Here is a 23274-nt window from a genome sequence, read left to right as displayed (position 1 = left end):
GGTGTGCAGGTAGTTTGTTAACCCAGGGAACTAATACAACATCTGAAACGCCAGATGCCCAGGCACCACTTCACCACTTAATACTGGGAGAAGATATCAGTGCCCCAGGTGAGACCCACACCACCTATTGTACCTGTCCCAACCGTAGTGCTTAGCGGGGGAAAATTAGGAGCAAGACTGAGATGGGGGCAAACTCTTGGTCATCACTACCAGCACCTTGCAAAAATGTGAGGACCAATGACGCCAACATCTTTCTGCACTGGGTGTGTTCAGCTACCTGCTGGGTGGGCTGAGGCCAGAGTCAGGAGCAGGGCCATGAAAACACAAACTAATGCAGTGGCTATCAAACTTTTGGGGTCATTGATCCCTTTGAGAACACGGTATGATCTAAGGACCCTCTCCCAAGAAATACAGGCACACATTCCCTAAAATTTGCAAAAAGCTTTAGAAGTTTCACAGGTTCCCAGGGGTAAGAACCTTTGATCTTCTAAAATATACAACAATGATGTGGCTAAAGTTAACTTACAGAAGATGTGCACTTCCAACAATGGTGAGTAGTTTTATTTCCATATATATGCATTAAATACAGGGTAGGAGCACACCAAGTCCCTGGCATTAGATAGATCTTGAGTCAAATCCCAGCACTCCCCTTCACTAAGATATTGCCTAGACTCTCTCAGCATCAGGTGTCTTGTCTGGAAAGTGAGGGACAGCAACACCTGTCTCCCAGGGCTACCATGAGAAGGAAATGTAGTGTAATGTTAGTTACAGACTCCAGAGTGCCCTGGACATCCCCTTCATATGGCTTTTCTCCCTTGTCATCATTTAAATAAGCAGCTGTTCAGTGGCTGTCACCCCCAAGGGATTATAAGCTTTGGGAGAGCTTTATTCACAGCTGCAGCCCAGGGGCTCTATAATTGTTGACAGGAGGACTACTTTGCTCAGCATAGTGCCTGATGCATGGTATAGGCTTCATAAATAATGGCTCCTATGAACATCCAACTCAAACTCATAAAACCAGGGAAGAACAGCTAGTCAACGAAAGGCTATCTGCCAAGACCTTCAACCTCAGACACATATTGAGAAAATAAGTGGGAGAGGAACAAGTGTTACGTCCTCTGTTGCTATCCCCAAGCAAAGAAGTAGGGGATTCAGAGATTCAGAGGCTACCACTCCCACAGACTACCAGGAAATGAGCTTCTTCCCCTAGTTCTGGTCTGCACAGCAGCTCTTGAAACTCAACACGATCTGCAAGTCTGAATGAACATGACACCAACTGCTGAGTGGGAGGCAATATCATCTGGGGCGAGAAGCCTAGCCCTTTCCCAAAAAGGTGTTACTTTTGATCTCCTTCAAGTATGATCAAGGTGGGTGAAGTGGTAGCTGTTGGAAGGCTGGGTGAGGTGTGGGTTGGCTGAGTCAGTGCTGGCCAGGTTCCCCTTGGGAAATTCCCATGGGGGGGGAGCGGGTGGCAGTTGTCAGCTGGGAAATTAACCAGGTGTGACTTCAAGATCAATGGGGAGATTATACTCTGCCCGTGGAAAAGCCTGGGTCTAATTAATGGATAGGACGCTGGGGTGGAAGTGAGATCTTGTGTTTGGAATGAAGTCCTTCACCTTGGCCCTCTCTGTCTCCAAATGATATTATTTCCCACCTCCCTAGCTCACAGGAATACTGTTAGGATAAATAAAATGAAATGATAAACAGACACTTTGAAAAGCTGAAAAACTACAGTAAAGTAGACAAATGAAAAATTATATAAAATAATTGAGTGGATTTTCATGTTGTGTTACTTTTATAAGCAAAAAAGATTATAATGAAAATACTACTGAAAAATTTTCATGCATGGCATTATCATTATTATTATTATTATTATTATTAGTCTCCACTTTGCACCAAGGAGCAGATCCCTCATTTTAGAGAATGGAGCCCCAGCCAACGAATCAGGATCGTTGGGTGATCATTGTGGCCAGCAGATCCCAAGGGAGCAAACAAATGTGAGAGGCCAACCCAACAATAAAAAGATGTCTTAAGCTTCCTCCCATATCTTCATGTTTAAAATAAACACGCATTTCAAATTCTCAACCCAGGTCCTAAACACAGACTGGTAAATACACCTGCATGAAAGGATTAAAGGGTAGAAGTTGAGGGTGATGTGGGACCCCATGGGAAAAATCTAGCAACAAGGACTCATTCCTTCCAGACACAGATAAACTCCCAGGGCCAACTTCTCCCACAACATGGCTCATGCCTTCTGTTTGAGTGACTGCAAGACAAAGGACTATTTCCCAAGACAGGAGAAGGAGCAGCTTTTCATTAATAATGACTTTCATTTTACCAGCCACCAGCTATGCAATAGATAGTTTCTATGCATTATTTCTAACCCTCAAAACAAGTCCCAGTTTATAAATGAGATTGAGAGGGCACAGATGACATATAAGATTGTTCTCCTTATGAAGGGTGGCCCAGGGTTTGAACCCAGGCCATCTTGCTCTGTAGGCTCACCCTTCCTTCAGCCATGCGTGAGGCCACTTACAGTGAAACCCAGCACACCTTGGAGACTGAGCATATTCAAATGGGGTCCAGCCGGGCATTTTTGCAGGCTGGGCTATGCCTCTTCTCTAAACTAGGACACTTACACTGCCAGAAGTCCAATATTGAACTAGACAACCCCTTATTTTAGCTTCTATCCAGTAAGATGAAAATTTAAAAACCAGACATGAACAAAAATATTTTAACTTTTTATTATGGAAAAATTTCTTTTTTTTTTTTTAAGATTGTATTTATTTATCTGACAGAGGGAGACACAGCAAGAGAGGGAACACAAGCAGGGTGAGTGGGAGAGGAAGAAGCAGGCTTCCTGCTGAGCAGGAAGCCCGATGTGGGGCTCGATCCCAGGACCCCAGGATCATGACCTGAGCCGAAGGCAGACGCCCAACAACTGAGCCACCCAGGCACCCCTATTATGGAAAAATTTCAAACACAAAAGTCAAGAAAGTGGTAGAATTTAAACCCCCTGTACCATGACCTGGCTCCAACTATCACCAACATTTTGCCATCTTTGTGTCATTGAGCCCTCTTACTTTCTGGAGTATTTTAAGCCATTCCCAGACCTTATGTTATATTATCTGTAAATATTTCAGTATTGATCCTAATACATAAAGACTTAAATTTAACATGACAACAGATCCATTATCACTCCTAAGCAAAGCAATAATAATTCCTTAACAGTGTTTCTTCATGTATTTGATTTTCCCCAAATGTCTCCAACATGTCTCTTTCATTAAGTTACTGCATTCAGTCCCCACTTAACAAAATCTGGTTGTTTCAGTCCTATACAATTTCTTTTTTGGGGAAAAAAAATTCAAAGGTAAGGGAACATTATTGGTAGGTGGTCAAAGACATTCCTTTCACAACGAGCTCAGGAAGAGAGAACCACCCAAGCAAAGCAAACTGCGTTATCCACACAGTGCACTGCGTGTTGGCTGAAAACTACTTCAGTGTTAGGAATTGAGTCTCATCTCCGCTGCAGGCACAGAGCGGGTTTTCATTGTACTGAACAGAGAGCGTTTTCATTGTACCGAACAGCGCGGGGACGGATGAGGGAAACAGAATGTGCGTGGAGCGGGTGAGAAGTGAACTCGGCGACCGCCTCAAGAGTCCATGTGGTTGCTCTGAAGTAAGAGAAGTGTTTCTTAAAAATAAATAAATGAATAAATAGATGCAGCACTCACAGTAGCTGCAAACTCTCGGCTGGAATATGCAAATACTTTATAAAATTAAGACTAAGTTTGAGCCTCTCCTTCCTTTAGAAAAGAAGGCATGTGGTGAAGTCATTTTGTGTTTTGTCATTAACACAAGAGAAAATGAGTAACAGATAAACAATATTTGCGCTCCCTCTGGGCCTCCATTTCTTTAGCTTCAAAATGGTGGTGTTGAGGATGGGCATGATGATCCTCAAAAGGCTCCTCCAGCTAATCATCAGTAGAGGGTAGGGTGCTATGCCACCATACACCCCCTTCAAGACAAGGATACTCATTCCCCAGGTTGCCTGCAGTCTTGGCTGCTGCTGATTCACAGCTGAGTCCCTCCCTAGAAACTACTCTTGGCCCAAGTTCCTATCTCTTTTCTAGGGGCCACCACCAATGACAACCATTGACTAGATGATGAGGAAGGTATTAAGGCTCAGGCCACACCCCTCAATGGAGAAAACTCTGAAGAGCCATCCTCTTTCAGGATGGCCAAGAGCTCTGTTCCAACTGCATCACAGTCCAGCACCTCCCTCCATCCAGTCCCACCGCCACCACCCCCCCTTATCCCTAACAGGTAATATCCAAAGGAGCACACCTCAATAAATGTCCCCCATGCAGTTTCAGAGTCTGTTTCCTGGAAACAGACTTACAATAGTATCTGTGATTCCATGACCTGCATGTCATCAGCTGGGACCCTAGTGCACCTTACCTGACTCCTAAACCCCAACATTTATGGCTGGAATGCAACTGATAACAGTCAGAAAGTAGGTAGCTCTCTTTTGAATACAAGAGTTCTGAGGCAAAAAAAAAAAAAAAAACTGAGAAAACCACACTCAGACCAAGCTAGCAGCCCAAATTCCTCAAGGGTCAGGTTATTTTCACCATCCTGCACAGTTAAAACTGTCATCCACAGTTGTGAACTCAGAAAGAGTGGTTAGCAAAACTACTGGAAAACGATAAAGGCAACAATATTTCCATGTAATAATCAACACAGCAGCCTGGGTGAGCTTGGAAAATGAAAGTCAGGTCATGTCACCCCCACGCTCAAAACCCTCCAATGGGAAGCCATGCTCCCCATCTCACTTGGAATATAATCCCAAATTCCTACCTTGGATTCTAAGACCTAACATGCTGATTGCCTCTCTGACCTTATAACCTACCACTCTCTCCCTCTCCGCAACAACTAACCCTGGCCTCCTTGCCATTGCCAGAAAATTCCAAGCCCACTCCTACACCTCAAGGCTTTTGCCTTTGCAGTTCCTTCTGCCTGAAGTGCCCTTCTCCCAAATAGCTACATGGCTCCACATGACCTCACTTCCCTCAGGTCTCTCATTAAATGTCATCTTATTAAGGATGCCTTCCTGCCTCTTCCATAGAAGGGTCTTCAAAATGGTTATACGCCTCCAGAAACACAAAATCTTTCCAAGGATTATGGAAGCATGTACATAGTTTTAAGGGAAGTGCTTTTCAAAGCCTCCTGTTCTAGCTGCATCCTTTCCCAAACTGTTCAACTTGAGTTTGACCAGGATCAAGTATCCTACAAATTCCTCGACTCACCTCCTCCTTCATAATAAATCTTCCTCCCACTTTACAGAAGAAATATTTACCTCTCCCTCATCCCAAATCTCATAATGATGCATTGCCCGCCCCCCCCCCCAACCTCCCAGGTGTCAGGAAAAGATCTATTTGAAATGTTGAGGTTGCATTCAGGAAAGTGCATGATGCTGATGACTAAATAAAATAACTTCTTGAAGTTCAAGTAGTTCTAATTCATTGCTTTCAACAAAATGGAAGGAGTTCCTAATAGAGTTATTCACTCTAGAGATCTAAAAATAATTTTTGATGAAAGATCACCAAGTGATTTTTGACATTAACTCAGAAGGAGTTCAGAGAATTGAGTGACATTGCTCTAGCAGAACCCTTCCACTCCTATCTACTTAGGTATGCAGACAAGATTTCTTAGCAATTACATCTATAAAAATAAAAAATAGTAACAGAATTGATGTTGACTCTTGTATCATTCAGGCAATAAGTCACATTCAGCCATGGGTATTTGAACTAATTGTGATTTTGAAAGAAGGACAAAGTCTATTTTATAACAAGATATATTTACAATAAAAAATTTTGCTTTTTATTTATAAGAAAGTATTAAGATTTTAAGTAATGGGTGGGGGATGGGGAAATTGGGTGTTGGGCATTAAGGAGGGCACTTCATGTAATGAGCACTGGGCATTACATGCAACTCATGAATCACTAAATTTTACCCCTGAAATTAATAATACACTATATGCTAACTAAATTGAATTTAAATTTAAAAAAAAAAGATTTTTAAGCATAAAAATATGTTAAGATAAAATTCTGAATAGAAATATAAATTCAAAGAGAAAAAGAAATGATGTAATATTTCCAACAGTTAAAAATGAGCTTGTTTATGTAGTTTTAAAATGGGTAATGATAGATATCAAATTAATATGGTATTCAGATTCAAATAGATGTATTTTTAAAGTTATATAATTAATTTTTTAACAAAAGTAGTACTTTTCCCAATATACAGGGAGTTATATTCTTTAAAACTACTACTAATAATATTTAGAAATCCATTTGGGGTGCCTGGGTGGCTCAGTCAGTTAAGTGTCTGACTCTTGATTTTGGCTCAGGTCATGATCTCAAGCACCTCATTCAGGCTCTGTGCTGGGCCCGGAGCCCACTTCAGATTCTCTGTCCCTGGGGCTCAGTCATTAAGTGTCTGCCTTCGGCTCAGGTCATGACCCCAGGGTCCTGAGATCGAGCCCCACATCCAGCTCTCTGCTCAGCGGGAAGCTTGCTTCTCCCTCTCCCACTCCTCCTGCTTGTGTTCCCTCTCTCACTGTCTCTCTCTCTCTGTCAATAAATAAATAAATAAATCTTAAAAAAAGAAAAAAGATTCTCTGTCCCTCTCCCTATGCCCCTCCCCCCCCCAAAAAAGAAATCCATTTAAAAGTAGTGAGAATCCACACTACTGACCCTACGGACATGAAAAGGAATAAAGGAATATTATATAATAATCTATACCAACAAATTTGATAACTTAGATGAAAAGGACCAATTCCTTGGAACACACAAGCTAACAAAACTCACACAAGGAGAAATAGAAAATCTGAATCTATCTTAAAAATTCAATAGGGGCGCTTGGGTGGCTCAGTGGGTAGAGCATCCGACTCCTGATTTCAGCTCAGGTCATGATCTCAGGGTCGTCAGATCAAGCCCCGAGATGGGCTTCATGCTCAGCATGGAGTCTGCTTGGGATTCTCTCTCTCCCTCTCCCTCTGCTCCTCTTCCCACTTGCACTCTCTCTCTCTCTAAAATAAATAAATAAATAAAATCTGTTTTTAAATTGAATAAATAATCAATAGGCATTAGGCCCAAATGTTTCACTGGTAAGTTCTATCAAACATTTAAGGAAGAAATATATCAATTCTCTACAATGTCCTCCAGAAAATAGAAGCAGAGGGAATATTTCCTAACTCATTTTATAAGGCCAAGATTACCCTAATACCAAAACCAAATAAAGATATTACAAAAAAAGAAAAATACAGACCAATACCTCTCATGAACATAGCACGAAAATCCTCAACAAAATATTAGCAAATCAAAAGACCACAGAAGTGGGGCTCCTGGGTGGCTCAGTCGGTTGAGCGTCCAACTCTTGGTTTCAGCTCAAGTCATGGTCTCGGAGTTGTGGGGTTGAGCCCCAAATCAGACTCCGTGCTCAGCATGGGGTCTGCTTGAGATTCCCTGACTCTCCCTGTGCCCCTCCCCCTACTCTCATGGTCTCTCTCACCCTCTCTCAAATAAATAGATAAAATCTTAAAAAAAAAAAAGACTACAGAAGAAATATTATATGATTTTATCAGTTGATAGAGAAAAAGCATTTGACAAAATCCAATACTCTCAGCAAACTAGGAATAGAGAGAAAATTTCTCAACTTGATAAAGAGCATCACAAAAATCCTGCAGCAATTATATTTAATGGTGAGAAACTAGATACTTTTTCCTTAAGGTTGGGAACAAGGTGAGAATGTTCCCTTTCACCACTCATAATCAGCATCATATTAGAAGTCTTAAATAATGCAATAATATAAGAAAAAGGAAATAAAAGGTATACAGATTGTGAAGGAATAAATAGAACTTTGCAGATGATATGATTGTCTATGTAGAAAAATCCCAAAGAATTGCCAAGAATCTCTTAGAACTAATAATTGAATATAGCAAGTTTGTAGGATACAAGCTTAATATGGAAAAAGTCGATTGTTTTCCTATTCTTGCAATTAGCAACTGGAAATTGAAGTTTAAAAAAAAATACCATCTACAAAAGCATCAAAAAGAAAAGAAACATTAAGTATAAATTTAACAAATTATACGCAAGATCTATATGTAGAAAACTACAAAACTCTAATGAAAGAAATCAAAGATCAAGATCTTTCATGAATTGAAAGACTCTATATTGTCAAGATATCAATTCTTCCTAAATTGATCTATAAGATTCAATGCAACCCCAACCAAAAACTCCAGCAAGTGTTTTTGTAGATATTGACAAAATAATTCTAAAGATTATATGGAAAGGCAAAGACAGAATAACCATCACAATATTAAAGAAAAAGAACAAATTTGGAAGAATCACACTGACTTCAAGTCTTATAATAAAGCCACAATAATGAAGACAGCACAGCATTGCCAAAGAATAGACACTCATCAAAAGAACAGAATATTTAGCTCAGAATTAGAGCAATACAAATTTAACCAATGGATCTTTGAAAAAGGAGCAAAGGTAATCCAATGGAGAAAGAACAGGCTTGACAACAAATGGTGCTGATAGAACTGGACATTCATATGCAAAACTCAGACCTAGATATAGACCTTCTGTTACAAAAATTAGCTCAAAATAGAATATAGACCTAATGTAAAATGCAAATGTGGAAAACTGCTAGAAGAAAACATAGGAGAAAATCTAGGTGATCTTGGATTTGGCGATGAATTTTTAGGTACAACACCAAAAACATAATCCATGAAGGGAAAAAAATGAAAAACTGGATTTTATTAAAGTTAAAAACTGTGACACACACTGTTAACAATATTGAAAGACAAGCTACCGACTGGGAGAAAATATTTGCAAAACACGTATCGGATAAAGGTCTTATAAGCAAATAGACATAGAACTCGTAAAATTGAACAATTAAAACATGGGTAAAAAATTTGAACAGACACCTCATCAAATATACATGGCAACTAAGCAAATGAAAATGTGTTAAACATTTGTCATTAGAAAATTACAAATTAAAACAAGATACTATCACACACTTATTAGGATGGCTAAAAAAAAATTTTTTAACCTGAAATGATTGCTGATGAGGATGTAGAGCAATAGGAACTCTCATTCATTGCTGCTAAAAAATGCAAAATTGTGCAACCATTTTGAAAGATAGTTTGGCACTTTCTTACAAAACCAAACATACTCTTACCAAATAACCCAGAAATCGCACTCCTACATATTTACCAAACTGATTTGAAAACTTATATCTACACAAAAATGTGCATGTGAATGTTTATAGCAGGTGTATTCACAATTATCAAAAACTAAAAGCAGGGTGCCTGGCTGGATCAGTCAGTAGAGCATGCAACTCTTGATCTCAGGGTTGTGAGTTCAAGCTCCACACTGGGCCTAGAGATTACTTAAAAAAAAAAAAAAAAAAAAAAAAACCTGAAAGCAACCAGGATGTCCTTCAATAGGTGAATGTATGAACAAACTTTCACATATACATACAATGGAATTTTATTCAGTGATAAAAAGAAATGAGCTATCAAACCACAAAAAGACATGGACAACTCATAAACATATATTCCTACATATGCCAGTCTGAAAAAGACAAAACCAGCCTGGGTGGCTCAGTTTGTTAAGTGTCCAACTCTTGGTTTCAGCTCAGGTCATGATCTCAGGATTGTGAAATCGAGCCCCATGTTGGGCTCCATGCCCAGGGTGGAGCCTACTTGGGATTCTCTCTCTCCCTCTCCCTCTGCCCCTCCCCACACCTGCTGGTGCACTTGCACTCTCTCTCTCTCTCAAGAAAAAAAAAAAAAGACAAAATTATAACAATGATAAAAAGATCAGTGGTTGCCAGGAATGCAGGTTAAGAGAAGTAGGACTGATAGGTGATGCACAGGGGATTTTATTTTGGGGGGAGTGGTGAAACTATGTATATGATACTGTAATTGTGGACACATGACTATGCATTTATCGAAACCCACAGAGCATAACAGCACAAACAGTTGGCCTTAATGTATGCAAACTTCAAAAACATCATTTAGGAGTTTGGGGGACAACAGGATGGAATTCAGAATGTGACGAAACAATCTAACTGTATCGTGAATGTATAAAATGACCTCACTAAAGGGGATGTGGGAAGATGTTGTTGTCCTAAGTAGCTTTGGAAGTGAATGGAATCTGTAAGACTAAAGACTAAAGACAAAAGAAATTGCATATAAGCACGATACTCTAGTGGTTAAAGTTGTTTCACACAGGGGTATAGGTTAACAAATTTGATACCGCTATACATGGATACTAGAACTAAACAATTAAGTAAATGAATGGGGGATGGTGGGAGCCTGGTTACTGTTACAGTGAGAGGTTACAGACAAGGGAGGGGAGTGATCCATGTGGTAATGGACTACAGCTGGAGATTTCAATAGGAACTCTTTTTGGGCTTAATATGGACATATAGAGTTATATAGAGAATTGTTTATTGGTATGTTTACATACACTGATTAATATACACACATATATTTCCCTTCTCTGGCACCTGAGAGAAGTAATGACACACAAATACACCAAGTACCCAGATCTTGGCTTCATTTTTTTTTAAATTAAGGTATAACTGACAAATAAATTGTAAAATATTTGAAGTGTACAATGTAATGATTTGGTATATGTATGTATTGTGAAAGGAATCCCACCTCGCAGAGCTAATTAATACTTCCTCCCATATTTTATGTCTTTTTTTTTTTTTTTTTTTTTGGTGAGAATATTTTTCTACTCTCTTAGCAAATCTCAATTGTACACTACAGGGCTATCAATTACAGTCACCATGTCATACATTACATCCTCAGGCCATATTCATCTTATAACTGAATGTTTGTAATCTTTTACCAACTTCTTCCTATTTCTTCCAGCCCCCATCCCCTGGCAACCATTTTTCTACTCTCTGCTCTGTGAGTTTGACTTTATTCAGCTTTTAAGATTCTACATATAAGTGATACCATGCAGTATTTGTCTTTGTCTGGCTTATTTCACTTAGCATATGCCCTCCATGTTGTCACTAATAGCAGTGTTTCCTTCTATTTTAAGGTTGAATAATATTCCATTGTAATCATAACAAAAAATTTTGTAGCTACATATGGTGACAGAAGCTAACTAGACTTATTGTGATCATTTGGTAATATATACAAATACCAAATCATTATGTTGTACATGTGAAACAATTGTTATATGTCAGTTACACCTCAATAAAAACCCTTACCTCACACCATACACAAAAATTAACTAAAAAACAGATCCAAGACCTAAATATAAAAGCTAAAACAGGGGGTCCCTGGGTGGCTCAGTCGGTTAAGCATCTGCCTTTGGCTCAGGTCATGATTATGGGGTCCTGGTATCAAGCCCCTAGTCAGGTGCCCCATGTCGGGCTCCCTGCTCAGTGGGAAGCCTGCCTCTCCCTTTCCCTCTGCCTGCCATTCTGCCTGCTTGTGCTCCCTCTCTCTGTCAAATAAATGAAATTTTTAAAAATAGATAAATAAAAAATAAAAGCTAAAACTTGTAAAAGTTCTGGAAGAAAGCATAAGAGAAAACCTACATGACCCTGGGGTAGGCAAAAATTTAGAAATCACACCAAAAATATGATCCATAAAAGAATTATTAAATTTGACTTTATCAAAAATTAAAGCTTTTTGTACTTCAAAAGACACCATTAAGGAAAAGAAAAGATAATCCCCAGTATGGGAGAAAATATTTGCAAATCATATATCTGACAAAGGATCTATATCCAGAATATATAAAGAACTTATAGAACTCAATAATAAGAAGACAAAGACCCAATTTCTAAAATTAGGCAAAAGATTTAAACAGATATTTTGCCAAAGAAAATGTGCAAATGGCCAATAAGCACTTGAAAAGATGTTCAACATTAGAGAAATGCAAGTTAAAACCAAAATGAGAAAGCTTTACACTCACTAAAATGGCTATAATCAAAAAGAGAGATGGGGAACAAGGCAAAGCAAATGTTGGCAAGGGTGTGGAGAAACTGGAACCCATATACATTGGTAGTGGGAGTGCGAAATGGTACAACCATTTTGGAAAATAACTGGACAGCTTCTTAAAAGGGTTGCTTAAAATGTTAAATATAAACTTATCATATGACCTAGCAATTCCACACTTAGGTGTCTGCCAAAGAGAAATTAAAACATATGTTCATAGAAAGACTTGTATAAGAATGTTCATAGCAGCATTATTCAAAATGGCCAAAATTTGAAAATAACCCAAATGTCTACAAAGCGGCAAAAGGATACACAAAATATGTTATATCCATATAATGGAACACCACTGGCAATAAAAAGGGTCATACTGCTGGGAGGTGCTACAAAATGGATAAACCTCAAAAACATTATGTTAAATGAAAGGAGCCAGACGCAAAAAAAAATATCTATTGATGATTCCATTCATATGAAAAGTCCAGGTAAGAGCAATCTACATAGCCAGAAAGCAAAACTGTGTTTGTCTGGGTCTGGGGGGTGAATGCAAACTGATACAAAGAATCTTTGGGGGTGATTAAAAAAAAAAGTTCAAAATTGGATTTTGGTGATGGTTGTACAATTCTATAAATTTATTAAAAATTATGTAATTGTACACTTAAAATGGGTGAATTTATGATATGTAAATTATACCTCAATGAAGCTGTTCAAAAAAGGACTACCTAAAAATGAAATTTAAAAAAAAGCAAATAGGGTGCCTGGGTGGCTCAGATGGTTAAGCGTCTGCCTTCAGCTCAGGTCATGAGCCCAGGGTCCTGGGATCGAGTTCTGCATTGGGCTCCCTGCTCAGCGGGGAGCCTGCTTCTCCCTCTGCCTCTCTCTCTCTCTCTCTCTGTCTCTTATGAATAAATAAATAAAAATCTTTAAAAAAAAAGCAAATAAACTCAAACTTGCATGTTTTAGTAATCACACAAAGATTATTTCCAAGTGACTTTAAAACTCAGTGATATTATTGCATATTCCCTAGTAGAATATCCCCGAAAAGGAAAACAAACAAAGAACAAAAAAATTTTAAAAACTTGAACGCCTGGGGGGCAATCAGAAGAGCATGAGACTCTTGATCTTGGGGTCGTGAGTTCAAGCCCCATGTTGGGTGTACAGATTACATAAGGAAATAAATAAACTAAAAAAAAAAAAAATTTAAACTGTTTTTTAGTATAAAGCATATTGTTTGTAATAGTGTTGGTATTGTTCTAAGACAGCAATTTGGGCTGATAAAGAAAATAAATGATTATATTGGTGTACAGTTGATCCTTGAACCATGCTGGGGTTAGGAGTCCCAAGCGCCTGAAGAGTCAAAAATCCATGTATAACTTCTGACTCTCCCAAAACTTAGCTACTAATAGCCTACTGTTGACCAGAAGCCTTACCAATAACATGAACATTACCACATATTTTGTATATTATATTTATTGTATACTGTGTTCTTACAATAAAGAAAGCTAGAGAAAGGAAAATGTTGTTAAGAAAAACATAAGGAAGAGAAAATACATTTTCAGTACTATACTGTATCCCAAAAAAAAGCCACATGTAAGTGGACCTGTGTATTTCAAAACTATGTTTTTCAGAGTCAGCTGTAGTTGAAAATGAGAATTTTCAGTGGAGGAAGGAGATACAAATGCACAATCAATTAGGTTAAATAAAAAAAACCTGTGGTCCTGAGTTTGAATTGGAATTAACAGTAGGAATTAATGATGTATTTTATCTCAAACTTTTTTTTCTAGCTTTGTCCACTAAAAATCCTAGTGACCCTATCCAGTAGTAATGAGCCTCTTAGCACCCAGACTATGGTCTCTGAATATATAAAAAAGTTTCCACTTTAAAGAACAAATACTCTTTGAAGAAATGTCTAATTCCAGATCTGTGGCACAAAATGTTCTAGATGAGCCCAAAATTTTTGTCATACCACAGAGAAAAGAAGCTACCAAAACCTACCAGAGTCGTGTCCAAAGGAAGGAAGTGCCAAACTGATTCAATTCCAACTGGCCAAATGGAATAACTGAGTATCAAAGAGGACAATATCCACCATAAACTGAAACACTTCCAGTACATCTGAATCTCTGACTTTATAATCAGACACTAAAAAACAAAACAAAACTCAATGGTTGCTTTGGAGCATGCTGGCGAATCAACCCATTATTTTGAAAAATGGTAAATAAAGCAAAGGATGAAGCATTTATGTTGCTTTCATATTCGAATTCAAACTGAGGATACCAAGCGATTTAAGAGGGCAAGGTTATCTTGCAGAAGCCTTCCAGGTAATAAAGGCAGAAGGAGAATGAAATGAGCAAACCACCATTTTGCAGTCATAATGAAATACGGGATTTAGGCAATAATTATCAAGGGTTGCTAAAATCAAGAAAAAAGATAATCACACACCATGACGTTCCATTGGAAGGACACTACACCATCTATAATGTCACCTTGCTAAAAAAGGAATGGAACCTGAATCTCAGGGAGTCACCAAACCCAATTTACAGGAAGTACAGGGGGAGGTGAACATTTATGTTAAATGATGTGTTTTAAGTCTCTTGTAATGTATAGGTATTATCCAGGAGCCCAAGGGCTTTATTTTCAATTTTCAGTTTTCTATTTTTTTTTTTTTGCAATCACAACATATGAGCCCTAATAAAATTCTGACTCAAACAAACCATTAAGAATGTATGTTTTAAGACTGGACTGTGCTGATGTTTGCACAACTGTCTAAATTCACTAAAGATCAAACTGTACATTTATGATGGGTGAAGTTTATAGTCTGTAAATTATACCCCAATAAAACTGAAAAAAAATAAAGTGTGTCAGACTGGCAGGAAAATAAGAACACTAATGGATAATAAACAGTTATTGTTGATTTTTTTAAGGCGTGATAATCAGATTGTGGTTTTTAAAAAAAGAGTCCTTATCTTTTAGAGATTAATACTGAAGTATTTACAGAAACAGATAATGGGAAGCATTTCCTTCAGAATACTCCGGTGTGGGGTGAATGAGGGCTGTAAGTGTTACAGGGGGGCATTAAGCACATGGGGCCATTTTACTAGTCTGCATTTGTGCCTGGCAGAAATGTTCTGTAATAAAAAGAATGAGGTATAAAAGGATGATTTGACAAAGAGAAACAGTGAGTAAGAGAGTCTCTTCCTCTCTCGCTTAATTATTTACTTCTTATCTTTCCACCTTTGATATTAATGCAAATACCTTGTGGCAATTGATGGCATATAAAAAATAACACTATAACTCAAGTCCCATGTCTTCAAAACTATAAAAAGTGTGGGACTGCTGCCTCCCACCCCAGGGACGTTGTAAGGAAAATAGAAACCAACCACCAATATGTGGGTCTGACCCCCCGATGGGAGCCGAACTGCTAAGCAATGATATGATCATGTCTCCCGGAGCCACACATGGACGTCCTATTTTTTTTTTAAAGATTTTATTTATTTATTTGACAGAGAGAGACACAGCGAGAAAGGGACACAAGCAGGGGGAGGGTCAGAGGGAGAAGCAGGCTTCCCGCTGAGCAGGGAGCCCGATGCGGGGCTCGATCCCAGGACCCTGGGACCATGACCTGAGCCGAAGGCAGACACTTAACGACTGAGCCACCCAGGCGCCCCACGGACATCCTATTATTTACTATAGTCTAGCTGGTGAAGTAAGATCCCCAGACCCACCAAATGGATTCTTCTTAAAATAAATATTTTGCATTGTTTCACGAAAGTCGGAGCTTACACATCTGTGAGTAACGTCACTTCAGGAAGATTCTGAGTAGAGGTGAGCTTTCCCTGCAACGTTTGGTGAACCAGCCCTGCGAAGTCTAAAGCTCTCCCCACAGCTCTGCATAATGGCTGCTTGTTGGTTTATACAGTTTGTTCCATCCCAACCCCCCTTTTTCCTTGAATCCTGGATTATTTGTTCCAGAATCGTTAGGGGATGGCGTTCAGTGTAGAACACTGTTAGTATGTTAAGTCATCTTTACCTGCCAGGAGTGCAGAAGGCGTGGCCTGGGTTGGGTTACACCTGTCAGGTGGGTAATGGGCTTTTCCATATCTTTTTTTTTTTTTTAAGATTTTATTTATTTATTTGCCAGGGAGAGAGAGAGAGAGAGAGAGAGAGAGAGAGAGAGAGAGGACAAGCAGGGGCAACGGCTGAGGGAGAAGCAGGCTCCCCACTGAGCAAGGAGCCGGGGGCGGGACTCGATCCCAGGACCCTCTGAGATCATGACCTGAGCCAAAGGCAGACGCTTAACCAACTGAGCCACCCAGGCAGTCCTGCTTTTCCATATCCAAACATGAGCATCCAGTCACTTGCCCTTGACACTCGGCTTAGGAAAACCTCGAACGTTTCCTCTGGATTGGTCTGAGTTAGATAATACAGCATGGTGGTAAAGAACATGGCCTTCGGAGTTAGATCGGCTCTGTTCAACAAGCTAGAGTCAATTCTTACCTTTCTAATCCTCAGACTCCTCATCAGGGAAATCGAAATAAAAACCCCTTCCTCTCAGGACTGACGCAGGGGTGAAATGAGATAATGCAGGGAATGCTTTTAGCACTGTGCTGGCACAGAAGACATTTTAACCAAAGCCACTCACCATGACGTTCCTAACACTGAGACTCGTGGGGGATTGAACTGGAGGTGGACCTTGCAGCCTGTTTAACTGGGGGGGAAAAAAAACATTGAAAACTGAAAATAAAGCACTTGGGCTGCTGGATGACCTGGCAGGGCACATGACTGATGAACAGATTTTTCCAGGGATGATTCTGCAATGGCAAAGCTGTTTAAAAGGGCTTCAAAGGTCTGCTGCAGTCTCTCGGAGGCCACAGCACCTGCCCCGTCAGGCTCCAGGGCGGGCCTGGTCATGGAGAGAGGGCGCACTGGCCGGAGAGTCAGACAGACCTGTCTGTGCGTCCTTGGCCTCCTCCCTGGCAAATGAGGATGCTAACATCCACCCGGATGAGAGGGAGGGTGAGAGGGAAGCCCCGCAGGAGGGATGGCAGGAGCTGAGAGGCCATGCTCTGTGCCCCGCACTGTGCGGGAAGCTTACAGGCACTGTGTTATGTAAGCCTCACAACAATCCCGAAAAGAAGGCATTACTTATTATCCTATTTCGTCAGGGAGGAAAGAAGGGCTCAGCTCGGTGAAGGCGCCTGCCCAAGGTTACATAACTGTTAGGTGAAAGGGCCAGGATTTGACACTGACTCTCAGAACAGATCCCAACCCTCCAACCATTCCTTTCTACCCTCTCACCCGGCTCCCCACCCTGGACACAGAGAGGCCCAGAGACTGTCTTCCTGTGGGACATAACATCTTAGGTGTCCCCCAGCCCCTGTGATTTCATGAAGCCCTATCACAGTTACAGAGAGGAAGGGGTATCAGGGCCTGGCTAACCTTCCTCCCTAGCTTTGCTACCAGCTCTGCGTGCAGGACCTAGCTGAACTGCGTACAATGGGACCAAGTAAAAACATCACACACACACACACACACACCCCACACACACATCCCCAGAAGATCAAGGGAATATTTATTTGGCATCTAGGGATCAACTCCTGGAAGAAAAAATACAGCAATCCATTTAAAGTCCATCTCTTCAGAAAATTAATTAACAGAAGGGCTGCTCGCTCTCAGCAGTTTCCAGAACTGAATATGCAGAGAGATGAGAGTTTGTTTTTCTGAGTACGTGCTGTCTCATTGCTTGAATTCTTTAAAGCTCAAGTTCTAGCCTCAAGTCTGCAGATCCAAAGTCACGCCGGACCTGAGAGACGTCACAGCCACGACACTTTGGAGCTGTTGTCAGACTATTCAAACAGAAGCAGAGCCAAATACCCCCCCAACCAGCGCCGCCCTGCTCCCAAAAATGTTATGTTTTCCATCACACCTAGCCATAAAGTCCCATTTGAGCTTGTGAGCCCAAGGAGCCACGCGACTGCAGACACCTTCCCGGGCTGCACTTGCGTCTTCCCTTGGGACCCAGCATCTCAGCAGAATGGCCACGGTCACGTGCTAAAATGAGTCACAAGTTCCCCAAATCTCCTGACACCACTTGAGAGCAAAGGGAAAGGGAGAGCAAACAGGCCCCGCAGGGGCTGCCTGGCCATGACCTAAGAATCCAGCCCATCTCTCTGGAGGAGCCTTCATGCCTCGAGCCCAACCTTGCACACAGCTGGGGGAAGCTCCAGAGACAGCATTTGCCCCGGGAGCCACAGGAACTGGGCCAAGCACCACGCAACCCTCTAGGGCACTCCAGACGTTGAACCACCCCACAGAGGCTTCCCTGACACCCTGGGCCCAGCAATCCCGTCATGCCAACAAGCCGGTTCCCAGAAAGTGGAATTGTCTCACAGGGAGGTTATTTTCATTCTGAGCAGGCGAGGTTCCAGGTCACACCAGGAATCTTCCCTGTACCACAGGGGAGAGACACAGAGCACACGTGTTCACAGAATGAATGCCCCTAGGGGATGGGAACCCCCACCTGCCCGCCCCTCGGCGCACACCGGGCTCCTGGGCCTTCCCTCACTGACAACTCGACCTCCACAGACACCTTGAAAATACACCATCTGCCTCATGCGTGTCTAGCTGCTCTTGAGGCAATGGGGATAGGTTCAAACTGTGTCCCCGATTCCTTCAGTGGGTGAACTGCCCCGGGGCAGAGCCAAGCAGTGTTCTCAGGGACTTGGGTCTAGCTGGCAGCTCCCCACACTCCGGCTGCACTGAGAAGTCTGGCCCCTGCCATGCCTCTTGGAGGCTGCTGAGGTCCAGCCAGACCTACCCACTCACTCTTTTCCTGCCCTTTCCTGCCATTGTGCTTTGCTCCAGACCTTGAAAGGACCATCCACCTTAAAAGCCTCACGTGTCCCATCGAAACCTGCCTATCACAATCCCCCCGCCCCAGGCTTTGAGGCCCAGCCAAACACTCCGGCACCTTAAAAGGCCCCCGTAAGTCCCCATCCCCATCCTCCAGTCCAGGCACACCCCCCCGACCCCAGGTGTCGCTCATCCCATCCCACCACCCCAGACGGAATGCACTAGGAATCCAGTCTACTGCCACACTTCTTGGGGCACTTACTGTTTACTCTTAGCTCTCGTGCACATATGCTGATTTTTAAATCTTCCTCTTTTTTGAGATAATTTTAGACATACAGGAGAGTTATAAAAGTAATACAAAGAGTTTCTGTACACACTTCACCCAACTTCCCCAATGTTAACACCTTACGTAGCCGCAGTACAACCATCTGAACCAGGGAGTTAACCTTGGTACAATACTATTACCTAAACTACAGGCTTTATTTGGCTTTTCCACCCATGTCCTTTCTTCTGTAACGAGATCCAATCCATGATCCTTCACCGCGTTCAGTCAAGTCTCCTTACTCTCCCCCAAATCTGTGATGTGAGCCGGACGCTTTGGGAGACGTACTGGTCAAGTATTTTATAAAATGTCTCTTAACTTGGGTTGGTCTGATGTCTTCGTACCACTAGACCGAGGTTGTTCATTCTCAGCAAGAATCCCGCAGACAGGATGTGACTTCTCAGGACATCACATCAGCAAGTACATGGTGTTGATGGGTCTTATTACCGTCGATGTTGACTTTGATCGCTTGGCCAAGGTGGCACCTGCCAGGGTTCTCCACTATAATCTCATTATGTCCCCCCTTCATAGTTAGAAAATATGTGGGGGAGATACTTTGAGGCTAGGCAGATATTCTGTTTCTCCTTGAACTTTTGCCTTCTAATTTACCATTCATCAGTGGGTCTTCCTGCAACAATGATTACTCTGATATTCTAATGGTTACCTTTACTTCCCTCATTCCTTCTATATTTATTCATCAGAACTTTTCTGTAAAGAAAACTTGTCTCTCTTTCTCATGTACTTATTTATTTCAGTCATTAACACTTCTCAGTACTAACTGCAGAATATTTATTTTATTTAAAATTAATATTAAATATAATTATACTCTGTATTACATCACAGAATATATAAACTCTTCTATCTTGTAAATTATGTATAACGTATTATATAGGAATTAAATTATATAAATTATTTTAAATATAAATACTACCATCACTTATTTTGTTGCTCAGATTGTCCTAGCTTTGGCCACTGGGAGCTTTACTTGTGTTGCGATGATTTGCTTTACTGAATTATAAGCTTTTGAAGATAAGAATCATGGCTTACTGGTTGTTGGTTCCCACAGCCTTAAACACCATGTCCCGAATATACTGGATTCTCAATCATACTACTTAATATTTACACACATTTCAGTTTTTAAAGTGTTTTCAGATCTCTTATCTTGATTGTTACATTGTTAGAAGAATGTATGCATGGGGCGCCTGGGTGGCTCAGTCGTTAAGCGTCTGCCTTCGGCTCAGGTCATGATCCCAGGGTCCTGGGATGGAGTCCCGCATCGGGCTCCCTGCTCAGCAGGAGGCCTGCTTCTCCCTCTCCCACTCCCCCTGCTTGCGTTCTCTCTCTCGCTGTCTCTCTGTCAAATAAATAAATAAAATCTTTAAAAAAAAAAAAAAAAGAAGAATGTATGCATGAATAACGACCAAAGTAATTCATGAGTGATTTCTGTGTATATCCCAAAGAGTTGAACTCACTTAGGTTGAACTCACTTAGGAACTCAACTCTTACCTGTCTTTCCTTAGTTGAGTCTAGAGTCACTATCAGGCAAAATACTTGGTTATTTTAGCTATGTCTAGTCGCCACTTTTTTTTTAAAGTTTTTGATTTTTACATAGTTGAACTTTTTTTTTTTTTTGAGAGAGAGAGGGCATGACCAGAGGGAGGGGGCAGAAGGAGAGGGAGAGAGAATCTTAAGCAGACTCCCTGCTGAGCGCAGAGCCCGACATGGGGCTCCATCTCACGACCCTGAGATTATGACCTGAGTCGAAATCAAGAGTCAGACACTTAACCAGTTGACTGAGCCACCGAGGCACTCCTAGTTGCCACTTTTGACTCAGGCAAATTAAGTATAGGACTCTGATGAGTAGATCTTAGGTTGTTTGGGTTTGTGTGTTTGTGTTTCAGGTCAAGCTGAATTTCCCTTGCCTCTCCTCTGTCCTGGACAGTGCTGGTCTGTTACCATACATTGAGGTAGCTGTCTGAAGTGAACAGCATCCTCAGGGCACCTGGGTGGCTCAGTCAGTTAAGCCTCTGCCTTCAGCTCAGGTCATGATCCCAGGGTCCTGGGATGGAGCCCCGCATCAGGCTCCCTGAGCCTGCTTCTCCCTCTCCTTCTGCCCTCCCTCCCCCGCTCATGCTCTCTCTCTCTCTCTGTTGAATAGATAAAAAAAATCTTTTTTAAAAAATAAAATAATGAAGTGAACAGCATCCTCTTAATATGGTTCTCATTCATTGGGCAAAAGCTTCTAGAGTATGATGCCCAGCCGTGAGCGCCTGGCATTCTGTAAGACTGCAGTTCAGATCTGCGTGGACAGGCTAACATGAAACATGGCAGTTGCTTTGTACTTGCTACGCTGTCTTGGAATGAGCTGCAAGGCAGTAGACTTGGAGTGGCTTCAGATGAAAAACAATGTTTCTGGTTATCAAAAATAGCAAGGCTGAGAAAAAATAAGGGGGCACTCCCGATCTTATGGACTATATCAGAGGGGGGCAGTCATGAAACTCCAGTGATTCTTTCCTCCAGGAAGAGCCAAGAGGACTTTTGCTCACGTCCACCACTTCACACCTGAGCCTGAAGAAAAGTAATGGGTAAACTATTGCGTATGAGTAGGGTAGCCATGTGACATACCCAAACCAGGACACTTTTGAAAGTGAAAGAGGATACTATTATTAACTACCACAGGGCAACAAGTAAAAGTTGAAGCTGTCCTGAGAAAACTGGGATGAATAATCATTCTATATAAAACAGAATCCCTAGCTTAAAACAATGGAGACTCAGGGCGCCTGGGTGCTCAGTCAGTTAAGCATCCGACTCTTGATTTCAGCTCAGGTCATGATCTCAGGGGCGTGAGATCGAGCCCCACATCAAGCTCTGCATTGGGTGGGGAGCCTGCTTGAGATTCTCTCTCACCCTCCCCCTCTGCCTCTCCCCCAGCTCCCTCTCTTAGGGGAAAAAAAAAAAGGAAGGAAGGAAGGAAAAAAAAAAACAATGGAGACTGGTAAACTTTTACTGAACCTATGTATATCTTCAGGAAAGCCCACAGCAATCCTTGGTGAGGTTTTGAGGGAAAGTAGATTGTTTCATGACTGAGTTAAATGTGAGAGGGATAGAAACAGCTGGGTATGTGTAAGATATATTTGTGGAAGGGCATCGAGGGCTAGGAAGGACAAGGAGGCACAAGCAGGCTAATAGACAAAAATTATCCCCCTCCTCCAATCAAGAAAGAGTGCAAACCTCAGCCTATGAACCAGCTGAGTGGTATGTCTCCCGGCAAAAGGGACTGTTATGTAGCACAAGCTCATTAGTCTTTCAAATCTTAAACATTTTCTTCTTTCAAGTCAAAGCCAATTTTAAGTATTCTGTTTAATAATTTCCTTCAAACATCTCATCACTTAGGTCATTTCCTTTTACAAGACACGAGCCATGAGGACGGAAAAATGGGGACTCTCACCAGGGAGGGTGTGTTCTCTGGGATGTTGCTCTCCGATGTTTATTTGGAAGCAGTCACAAACTCCACCACCTACCCAAGTTGTCTCCATGTGGTCTGTAGTGGGAAACACCTCTTTGGCAACAAGTCATAATCCAGTATTATTTTTCCCATTCTACCAAGGAGGAAATGGAGCCTTTGTCAGGATGGGATGACTTCGTTAAATTTCTGGCTTGAGTCAGTACACAGCCGGAGTTGGGATTACGGAGCTAGAGCCACGGTCTTTCACCTTTAATGGGAATAGTCAACATCCTGTTATAGGAGTGTTTATCCTGAGTTCTTATTTTTTTCACACAGGGAAAGGCATTTCATGGTATCAATCTTTTCAAACCTAAAGAGTTAAAGGAGGAGGGAAGCCTTCCACATATCCATAGCGGAAGCAATGGCCTACAAGAAACCCACAGGAAAGATCAGGGATGATTAGATAAATCCATTATCTTATGGTGAAAGCCATGAGAATCTCTGAGTAATCATTTCCACCTCGGAGTATCTGATGAGTGACCTACATTGAGTACTTACGTTAGAACCTGCCCCAAAAAGTGCTCAGCAGACAGTGATTATTAATTATTGCCATTGCTGTAAATATTAATA

The sequence above is a fragment of the Halichoerus grypus genome, chromosome 4, assembly GCF_964656455.1.
Source record: "Halichoerus grypus chromosome 4, mHalGry1.hap1.1, whole genome shotgun sequence".
In the NCBI taxonomy this organism is placed as follows: Eukaryota; Metazoa; Chordata; class Mammalia; order Carnivora; family Phocidae; genus Halichoerus; species Halichoerus grypus.
The sequence above is the reverse complement of the archived record's forward strand: the minus strand, read 5'-3'. Positions refer to the sequence as shown.